Genomic DNA, 15130 nt, shown 5'->3' with positions numbered 1-15130 from the left:
AGCATAGTCACCATGGTGATTAGATATTTCATAAATAACTATATGGACAGAACTAATATGCATGTTTGTAAAGAGCCCTAGCACAATGGAGCCCTGACCTTTGACTGAGAATTCTAGCTGCTCTTGTAATACAATGTTGAATTTTCATTACCTGTTAAAAATGGAGACACACATTTGGCCACTTGTTAGCTCGCTGGTGAGCTGAGAGCATTTCTCTCAACATTCTGATTGCACAGCATATCAGATCAACATCTCGGTATAGCTTTAAATGTGCCATGCATTTGAATTACTCACACAGTCCATAATGCCCTGTTCATGGCTTTTGGTCTCCTCCCACAGCTCATGTTTGCTCATTAGTATTTTAAGAGTCATTTTTTTTCTGTGTCTGAAAAGGAAAAGGGGGAGCGGGGAGTTTTCATTTATACAGATCTATTTTTTAATTTTTTTTTTTTTTTGAAAAATGCTCTTGGTGCCCAGAAGTGTCAAATTCTAACACGCAGAGGGAATAATGTTGATTTTTAGCTGGTAATAGTCTGTGTTTTTGTGGCTGACTATTGGGAAATTTTTAACATATTTCTTTATCCTGTAGTTTCAGGAGATTAGATGACTTTTTAATGTTCTCATGCAGAAAGAACATAAAAGAAAAGTATATCCCTTTCTTAGTAATGTTTGTGGGACTCATTCTAGTTAGCAACCAAAGGTCTGGTGAGTGTGGATTTTTCATATACAAATTTATCTTTTATGTATACATATCCTATTGGAAAGGTTTATAAAGAAATGTATTCTTCTATGGATTTTTCTGAGCTGTTTTGTATGCTTTGTCTAGGATTTTAAGCTGTATATTTTCAGCAAACTGAGTAACACAACCGGTTTGAAAGCTGACTTGACTTCTGAGTGGCCCTAATGTCATTATAGCTGTGGCCTTCATTATGAGATGTATTCTGCTCTCATTTGGAGTTAACAGCAGCTTTGCTAATGACTTTAGTGGGAACGAGATCAGATTCAATCCTGGAAAGTGCTCTTACGTTGCGATGAAGCTAATGGTAGCTGAAAGCAGCACTTCACCTCCCAGAATGTTTACCACCCTGCAATTTTGGGCCTTAGATGCACAGCTGACACAAGATAACATCATATGTAGAGCTGGGTGAAAATTGATTTTTTGGTTTGATGGGTCAAATCACATCTAACATTTTTTGGAATTCTTGGTGGATTAAAAATGTCAATTCTTGGGCTATTCCAGAACAGGGATTTGAACCTGAATCTCCCACGTGAGTGCCCAAACCACTGCGCTAAAAATTATAAAAGGGGGAAGACATAAAAGAGGTGGTAGTGGCAACAGCAGCACCACCACCACCACCTCCTTCTCCTCTTCTGGCCATTTTGTGAATGGATGAAAGTAACGACGTCAAATTTGCAAATAGTTTTGGGTCAGTGAAACATTGAATAAACTATTTGCCACCCAAAAGTCACCCAGCTCTGGTCAGATATTTCAGGCACCAGGATACAGCAATCAGATGCAACAATGTGCCAGTCAAAGAAAATCTGGGATTTCCACAAAGATATTTACTTTGGGCTTAAAAAAGTTAGACTGATTTCCTGGGGGCTGCCTTCTCCGACTCCCCATGTCTTCAGGTGCTATGAGGCTGAAAGTATATTTAACAGAATACAGGATGCTTTTTTCCCCTAGTGAATATTGCATCCTGCAGCCACTCTGTTGTCCTGAGTGGAAGTGCAATGTGATTTACCACACTTAGATATACTTTACTCATTGGAAGTGAAGGGAACTTAAACTTCCGACTCCCCGGTGCTGTATGTGGAGTCTGGGCATACCAGGTGATGAACATATCATCTCAAACTAAGTCTTTAAGGCAGAGTTTTGGGGGGGCTAGTGAAATGAGGAGAATTATCAATCAACCTTGGTTGTTTTATGGGTGGGATGGGTGCAATAGTCCATGAGATAATGTTTACATAAGCCTTAGCCGCAGAACTTAAACCAAAGTAAGAGAAACTTAGACAATCAGCGCTTCATAAATGTTTTGTCTTTTTAAAACAGAAACAGAAACACTGAAATGGCACAAGAAATGTTATTCTCGCTATATTTTCAGCATGGTTGAAACCAGGATTCCAAACCATCACTGGAATGTCTTGTGCCAAAATAGGGCTCCGGTAAGGATGTCTAACATAGAGGACCAGGTTCTGCTTACACTTAATCCAGCATAAATCAGGTGTACCTTCAGAGCATCCATTGGTGTCTCTGCTACAGTCACTGCTGTGTGAGGACAATCAGGCCTTGGGTTTCTGGTTTGCTCCAGTCACAATGCCATGGCACTATGATACTATTGAAGATCATGATGAGATCTATCTGGGGGGCAGATTATCCCACATCTGCTTCTGCAACATTCTTACTTCTCCTTCTGAAATGTCTGGTGCTGGCCACTGTTAGAGACAGGATGCTGGGCTTAATAAGCATTGAGTCTGACCTAATAGGGAAGAGTTTCTCAAACAGGGGTGGCTACTTCTGTAGGGAAAGCCCCTGGCAGGCCGGGCTGGTGTATTTACTTGCCCCATCCGTAGGTCCGGCTGATTGCGGCTCCCATTGGCCCAGAGCAGCGATCAGCTGGACTTGCAGACGGGGCAGGTAAACGCACTAGCCCGGCCTGCCAGGGACTTTCCCTACAGAAGCTGCAACCCCTGTTTGAGAAACCCTGCAATAGGGCCATTCCTATGTCCATGATCGGAAGGCCTTTTAATGTCTCATGCAACCTGAGAAGTGCTGAGAAGGCTGAAAGAATTGAGTTTGTTTAGTTTGGAAAAAGGAGGACTGAGAGGGGACATGATAGCAGTTTTCAGGTATCTAAAAGGGTGTCATCAGGAAGAGGGAGAAAACTTGTTCACTTTAGCTTCTAATGATAGAACAAGACGCAATGGGCTTAAACTGCAGCAAGAGAGATTTAGGTTGGACATTAGGAAAAAGTTCCTAACTGTCAGGGTAGTTAAACAATGGAATAAATTGCCTAGGGAGGTTGTGGAATCTCCATCTCTGGAGATATTTAAGAATAGGCTAGATAAATGTCTATCCGGGATGGTCTAGACAGTATTTGATCCTGTCATGAGGGCAGGGTACTGGACTCGATGACCTCTCAAGGTCCCTTCCAGTCCTAGAGTCTATGAATCTATGAATCTATGAATTGGAGTTCCAGGTGATAAAAAAGTTGTGGGTCCACAGCACCTTACAGGATCTAGCCATTGGCTTCAAGATGGCAGAATCATGGGTCCTATCAAAACTGAGACCACTTTGGAAATACTGGGATAGAGAGATCTTCAAAACTGACTTCTTCTTGAACCATCATCCCAGAAAGAACACTTTCCCATTAAGATTTAAAACATCATGTTCTTCGTAGCTCTCACATTTTATGTGTGACATCCTCTTCCAACATTTAATTACTTTTATTTGAATATAGACATATTTCTCTGTACCAGTGTACATATGAAACAAGCTTCTCTGAGCAGTTTCCTTCTGGGAGTAAACTGTCATTTTTCACCACATTAAATTTTATAAGTTTCAAGCGAATGGAAAATAGATTTTATTATATATATATATATATATATATATTTTGCCCTGAATGTTTTATAGCTGAAAAAACAGAATTTGTGGTTTTAACTGTTAAGGTTTGATGCACAGGGCTATGGAACCTTTTATGTAACCTGATGGCCTGAATAATTATCAAAATATTTTGCTTTCCACCCTTTCTGAGCCTTTGCACCAGAAAAAGAAAAAAGTGTATGCAATCTTTTCACCACCAAAAAAATAAAATAAAAAAAAATAGCCCCTTCACAAACTCTGCGCGCTTTGCTGCAGTATGTACTGTAATGTGAAGAGCCAGTAGCAAATGGTTCTGTGGCTTGAATGCTCGCTCTTATCAGTTATTGCACAGGAAGAAAGAACTCAGGGGAAACCTAGCGTGGAGGAAATGGGACTAAACATCTATTGGGTAGGCAAAAGCCACCAGCACTAAATGTAAGGCAGTTCTTTATTGGCTCCAGATACTATGACTATGTTGAGTTCAAAGAATGCTGAGGCTTCACTTTTTTTGAAGCTACAAAGATTTTGCTAATTACAGAGTCTGGGGAGACAAATTCAGATTATCAGAAGAGACAGATGGATCAGAAATCAGAGACAAGCTCTCAGTGAAATGTCACAGGTTTCAGGCTGGTAGATCTGGACTCTCCCTGGATGTTAGCAGTGTTATTTAATATTGTTTGTATTACAGTAGCGGCGAGAGGCCTCAACGGAGATCAGGGCCACATGGTGCTGGGTGCTGTGCAAACACATAGGAAGAGTGCCCCTGGGCCAAAACCAAAAGCTGGGAGAAGAAACAGAGGGGGAGTGACTTGCTAAAAGTCGCAGAGATGACCAGTGGCAGAGGTGGGACTAGAACCCCCTTCTCTTGACCTGTATGAAAAGGAACAGTATCGTCAGTAAAACTAATGTGGACGAAAATCAGTAAGGTTGTATTAATCTTCATGCTTCAAGGCAGGCCCTAAACTGATGGCAAATTTCTGGCAGGGGAATGGTTCAATCCTGTAACTGCTTTCTGTGCAGAATACCCAGGCATTTATGATGCTATGAAACTGTTATGTCTTTTCTTTTCTGGGTACGTAGATTTAAAGATCTAAGATCTCTCCCTATCTTCAGAGTTCGGCAGCTATTTGGTTCCCAGAACCGCTGCAGTCTGTTATGGAAGAGATGCACACACTGTAATCTCTCTCAAAGACTTTGCTTCTGATTTTTCTTAGTTTTTAATCCCGCTACCTAAAATTCATTTTAGACTGGAAGTACCTGTTTGCTCTTTGTGTATGGAAACCCAGGAGATAGCTGTTTAAATATTGTGCCATTGGAATTTGTTTTCCCCACTGGTTTTGTTCATGTGGTATTTGCTATTCTTTACATTTTTTTGGAAATTAAAACAGGAAAACCAAAAGTTTTTTGACTTTTGGCCAAAAATGGAACAATCTCTGGCAGCTTTTGGACAAAATTTTCAACTGCTGAAAATCATTTTTTTTCCCAATGAAAAATCAAAATTATCAGCCAAAACAACAAACACAGTTTTTAATCAGTGCTAATGGAAACAGAACCCTCCTATTGCTTCAGCTGTAGTCCAAGAAGAGCAGAACACAGTTTTCTTGAAAGAGGAATAACTCTTGGTGGATGGAAATTCTATGTGCCAGTTTTAGCATGGAACAAACAGAAAAGGAGTTATAACCTCTCTGAAAATAGGGGTTTATATGTGACAACACAACCGGCGCGTTAATGGCATGAACAGCATTGCCTAAAGAATAGATATAACTCCTCTGTCCTTGATTCAGCTGAGTTAATACCCTGCAAAGCCCATCAGATTTGCCAGGCAAGGTACATTGATGAACCATTCACACAATTTAGAGATAATCCTCATTTGCCAGATTTTGGATTCTGTTGACTCAGGATATCAAGAATGCAGCAAATTCCAACCCTGGCACCTCCAACTTCTGTCATGTCAACTCCCAGAAACCTCCGTGGTTCCTTTAGGGCAGCTTTACACTCCATTAGTCTGCTCCTTAAGCCTGGGCCAAAGATCTGGCTATAATTGATTTTAGTGGAAGCCCCTTTGTATGCAAACTCCATGTCAGATGGAAACATAACCCTTCTCAGAACAATGCACCAGGAATTTAGGTAGGTGCAAGGGGAAGCATGCTGGAAATCAGGAAGAGATAATCTGGGGGGAAATTAACTCTTTATCCGCTCCCAGAAGTCATTCCATCTGAGTGAGAAGGGCTGGGGCTGTTAGGTATAGCCACCATTCTGTCAGCACTTTGTGAGGCCTGTAATTAATATATGGAGCCCTGTTATTGGAGCTCTTGGTCTTAACCTAACCTGGATGATCACAGAGGTTGCAGCTTCTGATGAGGAAAGAGTTAGAAATCTTCATGGGAAACAGCCTGTAGGCAACCCAGAGTGTGGAAGGGTCAGAGGTGACTGGAATTCTCCTGGGTACCCTTCAAGCTTTCAATAAGATCAGACAGAGAAGTGAAAATTACAACAGAGTTGCCACATCCCTTTCCCAAGGGGTAATGATCTATTGGGATAGAGAGCACCTAGAGGACCCTCTCTAATGCTCAGTGAAGTCAGTTGGAGTCTCTCCACTGATTTCAAGGATACCAAATAGAAATGTGTCTCCCTTTGAGAAAAAAAAGCTGAGGAGCAATTAAATGTGAAGCTGGAGTTGAAAATTCAGTTCCCCATTCAGCTTCCTCAAAGTTTGCAAGGGGAGTTTGGGTCTAGGGTTTTGGTTCAGCCCTATCTCTAATCAAAGGGCTTGATTCTCCAGCTTGTTGCTAGTATAACTCTTTTGATTCCAATGTGCTGGTGAATCAGGCCGAAAATGAGGAGCTGGGGTATACAGGGAGAATTAATGTATTGTTTTCTTTGTCCTCAGGTAGCCATTGTGGGAAAACCAAAACAAGATCAAGAAAACCTAACGCTGCCAGCAAAATTAATTTTGTTTTTGCTCAGACATTGGATGGAAGGACTAAATTACCAAGCAGACACACATTACACAGACAGGTGGGCCTGTAACTTTCCCTGGCAAAGATTTCACACTTTTAAGTCTAGTTTTAATTATAATTCCTTTTACAATAAAGTCCTATAGAATTTAATATGGCTGAAATCATGGACATTTAGAAGAGCTTTATAAAAGTTATTCTAAAGCCCTATTACATTTTATAGATAGAGAACTTTTCTATAGGTCTTTACAAAAATTAAAATTCTATCAAATGGTTCAAAACACCCATAGATAAGTTCTCATTTTCGATAGAACTTTTCCAGAAAAAAAAAAGGGGAGATGTGTTGGGCCCAATCAGGAAAACTGAAGTGATAGAAAACGTTATGCACATTTAACCCAGGTGCTCAGTCTTTATTGTCCAGTCCAACCCTCATCCTCCTCTGCTGTGGCTTGCTGTCTTCCTAGGCTGGTGTCTCTGTGGCACACATTCTGCCCTGGGGGCCTCACAAATATTTGCAAGGAGCAGTTTTCTCATGCAAATGGGAATGAATTTGGGACCAGATCTCCAGCTGCTATAACTCAGCATAGCTAACTGAAGCCAAAGAAGCTACAGCAATTTACACTAGGTGAGAATCTGACCCCAGATCTTTAGGGCTAGATGCCTTCCTTGGAGTCATGCATGTGCATCTGAGGTCACAACTTGGCATGCACTGTCCCCTTTGGCCTCATAAAGCTAATTAGAAGAGTTTGCTAAAAGGAGAGAGGCAGGAAAATAGAGGCCATTGGAATCTTATTACTGAGGTCAAACTGCACATTTTTGTGAGCATGTAGGAGCGGGTACGGGTGTAAGGATGGAACAATCCCAATTAGATGACTAATTTAGCTCCTCGAGCTCTTTTTAGCCTTTGGCCACGGAGTCAGCAGAAGTAACTATCAGTTCCCAACTTGCCATGCTGTGCTGATTATTGGTTAATTGAGGCTTTTTAAAGGCCTGGAAACATTGTGACACTTGACTAACCTGGAGGGATATTTCTGTGCGGCAGGAGCTTCCCTTGCATCTCTGTCTCCCTCCTGCTTCTCCCAGTGGGGAAAGAGAGCCAAAGAATGGCATGGCCATTGCCTCCGGGCGGTGGTCAGACAGTTGGCCATAGAGAAGTCAGGATGCTTGGGGAATTAAAAAAGACTTCAAAAGGACGGAGTCAGTGGGACAGGCTGTTTCCTCCCCATCCTCAGTGTTTGGGACTTCCCAGCGGTGCTCAGCCATGAGATCTTCACTCCTTTTGTGAGCTTATTAAAACTGGGACAATTAAGAGGCAACGGATTCCTGCAGAACAGCTCAGCACTAGATGATTTTTTAAACTCTCCTCTCCCCTTCCCCTAGTGAGAGAAACCTCAGGCCTAAGTGTAAATGAAGAGGCACCTCAGTCGATGGAGTGAAACCAGAGTTACACAAAGCAGGATCGAGACCCTTATACCCGACCACACCCTGTACATTGAGATTTAACTTCATCCAAATCTTTCTTGTCCTTGAACCCCGATTAGCCCTTTATCTACACACAAGGGTGCCATCAACCATGCTGAGGAGAAAAGCCTCTCCCTAACTTCCTGAGCAGCTGCATGAGAACTCCCTGCCTCAGAGCTCAGGCCCAGTACTAAGGCACTGGATGGAAGCGGGGAAGTAAGCAACATCCTTTTCGGGGCCACGGTAAGCTACAACTGCTGAAGAATTAGGGGGAGCAGGGAAGGATATAGGATTCTGAGTAACAATCCTCTTGCTGCACTCCTCTGACACTGGCATGCTATATGCTGCCTGAGATGCAGAAGAAAACCTAAAGTCTTCCGAGGTAGGGTGCTGGAGTAGGAGTCAAGGGACCAAAGGTCTATTCCTGGCACTGCTTTATGACCTTGGGGAAGTAACTTTGCCTTTCTGTGCCTGTTTCCCTTTCTGCCTTTTCTATTTATATAGTTAGCTCTTTGTGATAGGGACTTTCTCTCCGTGTGTGCACAGTGCTTAGCACACTGGGGCCCTGGTTTTGACTGGTGCTGCAGGGTACTAACATAAAATAAATGATAGTTGGATATTATTTATTGCTCTTTGGAAAACATACCTTCCATTTACTTTGGCCATTTTGTTTCTGTCCCTGTAAAGACTTTTGAGAAAATGTTCCATAAAAACTGCTGGATGAAATTTGAACTAAATACGGTTACAAAATCCCTCCCTCCCCGCCACCCCCACATCAATCAGTTGCAAAAAGGTTTGCTCGTTGAAGTGGTGAAAGCACATTAGGTCTTGGGCAGTGTCCAGACTGAGAGCCATTTTCCCAATTTACAGCGTTAATTGAGAGGTTTATAGGCCTACAAAAATATTCCATTGCTCCTAGGGGTTCCTCGTGCTGCACACCTAGACCATCTATGATTTGATCATGCCCTGACTGACTGGCAGGAGGGGGAGAAGAGAGGGTGTAGATGACAGACTGGCTCCATACTAGAGAGACAAGGTAGGCGAGGTAATATCAAGCACCTTCAAAATAAATCCTAGTAATTGGTTTTTCTTAATCTGTTTTCTATCTGCTATACAGAATGTTGGCTCTATGGTATTGCCGACCCCAACTATTCAACGATCATGAGTCAGGCCCCTCAAACATCATGAAATTGGCTTGAAACACATGCACTTAAATAAAAACATTTTGGGGTCTTGTCTTTGTCCTTTTGTTTTCTGAGAAGGGTGACCATATTTCCCTACGCTGAATATGGGACACCTGATAAAATTACTAGTAATCAAGCAAGTTCAACCGCAGTCAACTATGCAGTACAAATGTTCAAGTTAACATCAAGTTGACTGAGCCCCTGTTAAAAAGAAATACTGCAAAAATCCCAGCTTTTACCAAGGTATCTTAACACTTTTTTTTTTTCATAGGTGGTGTATTCATTCTGGACCTTCAGTGGGTGAAATTTGCCTTGGTTCCATCAAAGTCAATGAAGCTATGTCAATTTATATCAGGATCTGGTTTATGTATTTTCCTCAACCTACTTGGCTATCTCTGCTTCACAGCATTGGTTGCAGTGTTGTTGTAGCCATGTTGGTCCCAGACTAGGAGAGAGACAAGGTGACTGAGGTAATATGTTTTATTGCACCAACTTCTGATGGTGTAAGAGACAAGCTTGCGAGCTACAGAGAGCTCTTCTTCAGGTCCAATAAAATATATTACCTCTCCCACCTTATCTCTCATTGTTATCTTTTTAAGTTCAATTTCATTCTCCCCTGTCATAGAATGGAGTAGCCTTTAGGTCATTTGCAGTAATCTGTCTTTTTATATAGCCCACCACTGTGGTGTCTGCGAACCTCAAACATTAATGAATATATGGGAACATAAGAACGGCCATAGTGGGTCAGACCAAGATCCACCTAGTCCAGTATCCCGTCTTTTGACAGCGGCCAATGCCAGGTGCCTCAGAGGAGATGAACAGAACAGGTAACCATCAAATGATCCATCCCTTGTTGCCCATTCCCAGCTTCTGGCAGTATTATGAGTCCCATTTCACAGACGAATAATTGAGGCAAAGAAAGATTAAGTAACTTGTCCAAAGTTATAGAAACAGGAATTCAAATCAGATCTCTGGAGTCCTATTCTAGCACCTAACCCACAAGGCCATCTTTGTTTTGTCTACAGGAAAAGGCATTGTTTGAGCACATGGAAAACGGGGTTCATTAGCCAGGGCATATGCTCTGTGCTCTGCTTTCTTTCCCGAGAATAATGGAGAAGAATGAGGATGAATATCTTTTAGAAAGTCTAAATTTTGCAGGAAATAATCTCAGTATCCAGCTCTCTGAGTGAGATTGGCCTTCAGTAAGAACATAACAATGGCCATATTGGGTCAGACCAGTGGTCCATTTAGCCCAGTGTCCTGTCTTCTGACAGTGGCCAGTGCCAGATGCTTCAGACGGAATGAACAGCACAGGGTAATTACTGAGTGATCCATCCCTTCATCCAGTCACAGCTTCTGCCTGTCAAAGGTTTAGGGACACCTAGAGCACTGGGTTGTGTCCCTGACCATCTTGACTAACAGCCTTTGCTGGAACTATCCTCCATGAACTTATCTAATTCTTTTTTGAACCCAGTTATACTTTTTGCCTTCACAACATCCTCTGGCAATGAGTTCCACAGGTTGACTGTATGTTGTGTGAAGAAGTACTTCCTTTTGTTTCTTTTAAATCTGCTGCCTATTAACTTCATTTGGTGACCCCTGGTTCACGCGTTATGTGAAGGGGTAAATAACACTTCCCTATTCACTTTCCCCACACTACTCATGATTTTAGAGACCTCTAGCATATCCTCTCCTTAGTCATCTCTTTTCTAAGGTGAACAGTCCCAGTCTTTTTAATCTCCTCTTAGAGAAGCTGTTCCATTTCCCTAATCACTTTTGTTGTCCTTCTCTGTACTTTTCCAATTTGAATGTATCTTTTTTGAGATGAGGTGACCACAACTGCATGCAGTATTCAAGGTCTGGATGCATCAGAGATTTATATGATGGCATTATGATATTTTCTGTCGTATTGTCTAGCCCTTTTCTATTGGTTCCTAACATTCTGTAAACACTTCTTTCTAAGGGTGGCCAGCTTCAGAAATAGCATAGAGGGTGTCAGATCAGAATCCTAGAGAGTCCAAGGACTTTGGTTACCATGGTGATATAGTTAATTAATTTCTGACTCTGCCCAGACTGCAATGACAGCCTTATTGACTTACTTCATTGCAATCTGGGTTGCTGAGTAATGCTCATATCAACACCTAAAGCAACTACCAGCCCTTTCGCTGGCTGGGCACTAGTTTGATTTCTCCAGAGAGAACCTTTCCAGATCATTTGAGCTAATTGAGGAAATGGAGAAATTGTTCTAATGCCAAAACACTATTTCTTTTCCCCCACCTCTTCATTTTGTAAGATAATAATATTTATAAAACTTCTGGTTACTATTTAAGATAGCAGAGCAGTATCTTTCAGGGCTCACTTCCTCAGCCTAGATATCTCCAGTGACAGGCTGGGATCCTATGTTCTAAACCTCACCTTCTGCCTTCCTTGAATGCCAGCCTCTGCTACAATAGCCATGAAGTCTGACCTAACCCTTTCCAGATGGGGGAATTCAACCCCCCCCTCCCAGATCCCTTCTGGGTTATTACCACAAATAACACCCCCAACATTTGCTAAATGCAACTAGAAGATGGAAACAAACATTTGATGATGAACATATTCCATCTTAATTACAGTGATTTACAGAGTCTCACGGAAAGGATGGATGTAGAGGGTTGAGCCTATACAATGTGGTTTTGATCAGGGGTGTTTACAGGAAAGGTGTCACTCTTCTCTGTCCCACTGTTCTGCATTCACCGGTACCCCAGGTAGTTTTTAACCAGTCTCTTCTCTTGAGCCAAGTTCTCTTCTCACTAATTATACAACACACAGGCCACCACACAGAGCATGATATGCTTAGAGTGTTGAAGGGACTCACTCACTTGTTACTGTTAAGCTTAATATTAGCGCCTTTGACTTTTCAGTGAAATATTTTGGGGCATGTCTCAAAACTGGTACCTGACGATAGGCAAATCACTTAGGGCCAGATGTACAAAAGTATTTAGGCACCTTGAGATGTAGAAGGTAGAATTTATAAAAGCGCCTACGCAGGTTAGGTGCTTAACTCCCATTGAAAGTCAATGAGAATTTGGAGCCTAACTTACTTAGGTACTTTTGTAAGTTCCACTAGGCACCCATCTCCTTCTTTAAGTGCCTAAATACCATTGTACATCTGGTTCTTAATCGCTCATTGCCTCCGTTTGCCATTGTTGGATACTGTTAAAAATGGACATTTACTGCAGCTAGTATTTCCTTTATTGGGGCATTTGTGATACTGGAAAATAATACTGTACATTTAACTGTTGTGGCTTGTGGCTCTCACACTAGCCCTGAACTTTGTCTCTATCTCAACAGCTCCTGACAGGGCAAGGTGTGCAAAGTTGGCTTAAAACCATCTTAGTGCACCCCCAAGCCCGGTGCTGCTCTGCATTGGATCCACTGGCAAAAGTTAGAGCAGTTGGAAGGCTGCTCTTTTTTGTCTTGGCCGGTAATAGCTGCAAAACCAGTATGTTAGCCGGTGATTGCTGGAGTATTTGAGTGCCTTGGGTATACATCCTTTTCCTTGAACATTGGCTAGGTGCAAAGAGAGGGAATGATGCAAGAGATGCTATTGTAACTCAATTCTGCCTGAAGATCCAGTTCACTGGGATGTTCCTTCTGTGGCCAGCTAAGCCATCTTTCAAATAGCTTTGCACCATTGATGCATCCTGAGGCTACCTCAATCCAAGGCATAATCTGGCCAGTATTTCTGAAACAAGTGTAATTTCCTTCCTTCTTTGAGTGCTGAGAGGCTCAATTTACTTTTAATTTCTGCTGGGATCCTCCAAAGGGGCTGTAGAAATGAGAGCTGGCAAAAGAAACAGCAGCGCAACACTGTACAACTCTAAGGTTCTAGATTTTGGAATAACCTGGTGGGAACAGTCTCTTCCAAGTCAATTCCTCCTGATCATTTAAGCAATATATGAAAGTATCTAATGGACGGGGCACTGAACTAAGGGTCAAAAAGCTGGATTCTGTTCCCAACTTTGCCTCTGCTCTAGTGTGTGACCTTGGGCAAGTCCCTTCCTGTCTCTACTCCTTTGTTTTTCATCCCACCTTTTGACTTGTCCATTTCAGATATGAGCTCTTTAGAGCAGGAATTGTCTCTTACCGAAGTGTCTGCACACCACGTATCACAATGAGTTGTGATTAGAGCTGCCCAAAGAATGACAATTGTGTTTTGCAGCCACTTCAGAGGTTTTGAATGATGTTTTCATTCCTCATTGGAATTAAAACAGAACCCTCCAAATGTTTTTGCCAAACCAGAATTGTGTCCAGTTGTCCATTTTGGAACCTGTGGGGTGGTTAGGACACTCACCTGGGATGTGGCAGACCGACATTCAAATCCTTGCTCTGCCTGATTCAGAGAAAGTTTTTAATCACAGATCACACTGAATCAGGCAGACCAGGAACAGGAACCTGGGTCTTCTCCATCATCAGCAGTGTCCAAGCGACTAGGTTACAGGAGGGGAGTCGGAGCTCTCCTTGAAACTGATATGTATCCACAAAACACTGGTGAAAATTCATTTTGCCCAAAAGATTCCAACCAGCTTTAGTCTCACTATCAGTTAGGGCTTCTAGGCTTTAATGTAATACCTCTACTAATAATAACAAACAGCAACTGTACATGTGAAAATTGCCACTTTCTGAATCAATGAACAATTACATATCAGACCCGAACAGCTCTGGTCTTGTTTTTTTTTTTGCAGAATAGCTTTTTGGAAGAAGATTGGAAGCCCTGAGAATGGACAGATGAAAAACAAAATGTATGCGAAAGAGGGGAAAGCAATGGGGCAGGCAGTAAATCCCTTTATGAACTATAAAACAGAGTCCTGTGTGGTGGTCACAAAATCCAAATATCAGTCAAACTCTCCCGTTTGAAAAAAAGGACCAAAAAAATTAATAAGTGACAGGGAAATGTACTGTAAGAAAAAATGATTAGCCATGATAGAAAAGCAAGGTAATTTCAGTGGGATTTAACTGCATGGTTTTGGTAAAATATCAACCTGGTCCAAATATTCTGAACTCTAGGTAACTGGCTCTAGGCTGGAATGTCAGGAGTGTGTTGGAGGGGGATTTTTGAAAACATACAGGTGCTTAACTATCTTTGTTGCTCATATGTCCTCCATTACCATACGATCCAAACACATCATAGTCTTTTAATGTATTTATCCTCACAGTACTCCTGCAAGGAAACACTTCTCTCTCCATTTTACAGATGGGGAATGAGACACTAAAATGTTAAGTGAAATGCCCAAGGTCACATGGGAAATGTGTACCTGGGCAGAGAATTGTGCCCAGGTGTTGCAAGCCCTAGATCAGCACCCAAAGCACTGGAGCACCTACCCTCCCATTTCAATGGAAACTAGGCATTTAAGTGTCATGTGAGCCTTTGACAATCTACTGAATGATTATCCTGCAACATTATATAGTTAGTGGCTTGATATCCTGAGATGCTAAGAAACATTGTTTTGTGTTGACTTTGGTGGGCACCGAGGGCTACTCAGCACCATATGGGATTGGGCCATGTTAGCTCTGATCCTGCAAAGACTCACATCCATGCATAATTTTATGTCCTTGAATAGTCCCACTCACGTCCTTCAGATGTGTAAAGTTTGCATGCGCTTAAGTCTTTGCAGGATCAGCTCCTCACACAGTATGTTGGGCTCCAGGTATTTTGGTGATTGGTGCCCTTCAAAATTCTAAGGATAAATAGATACGTACAATTGTATGGATAACAATATTTTAGAATGGAAAAGGGTTTATCATACTTTGAATAATTCAGAGGGAAAGCAGAAATATTGTTTGCTACATTCTCCGAGGTAGGGTTTACTCATCTCAAAAGCGCATCTAAACAGTGTCTAGTATTAAAATTGCTGTCGCATAGAAATTTCACCTAGAAATACACCTTTATGTCCAGTTTACAC

Source organism: Chelonoidis abingdonii, chromosome 13, assembly GCF_003597395.2.
Source record: "Chelonoidis abingdonii isolate Lonesome George chromosome 13, CheloAbing_2.0, whole genome shotgun sequence".
NCBI classification, from domain to species: domain Eukaryota; kingdom Metazoa; phylum Chordata; order Testudines; family Testudinidae; genus Chelonoidis; species Chelonoidis abingdonii.
The sequence above is the reverse complement of the archived record's forward strand: the minus strand, read 5'-3'. Positions refer to the sequence as shown.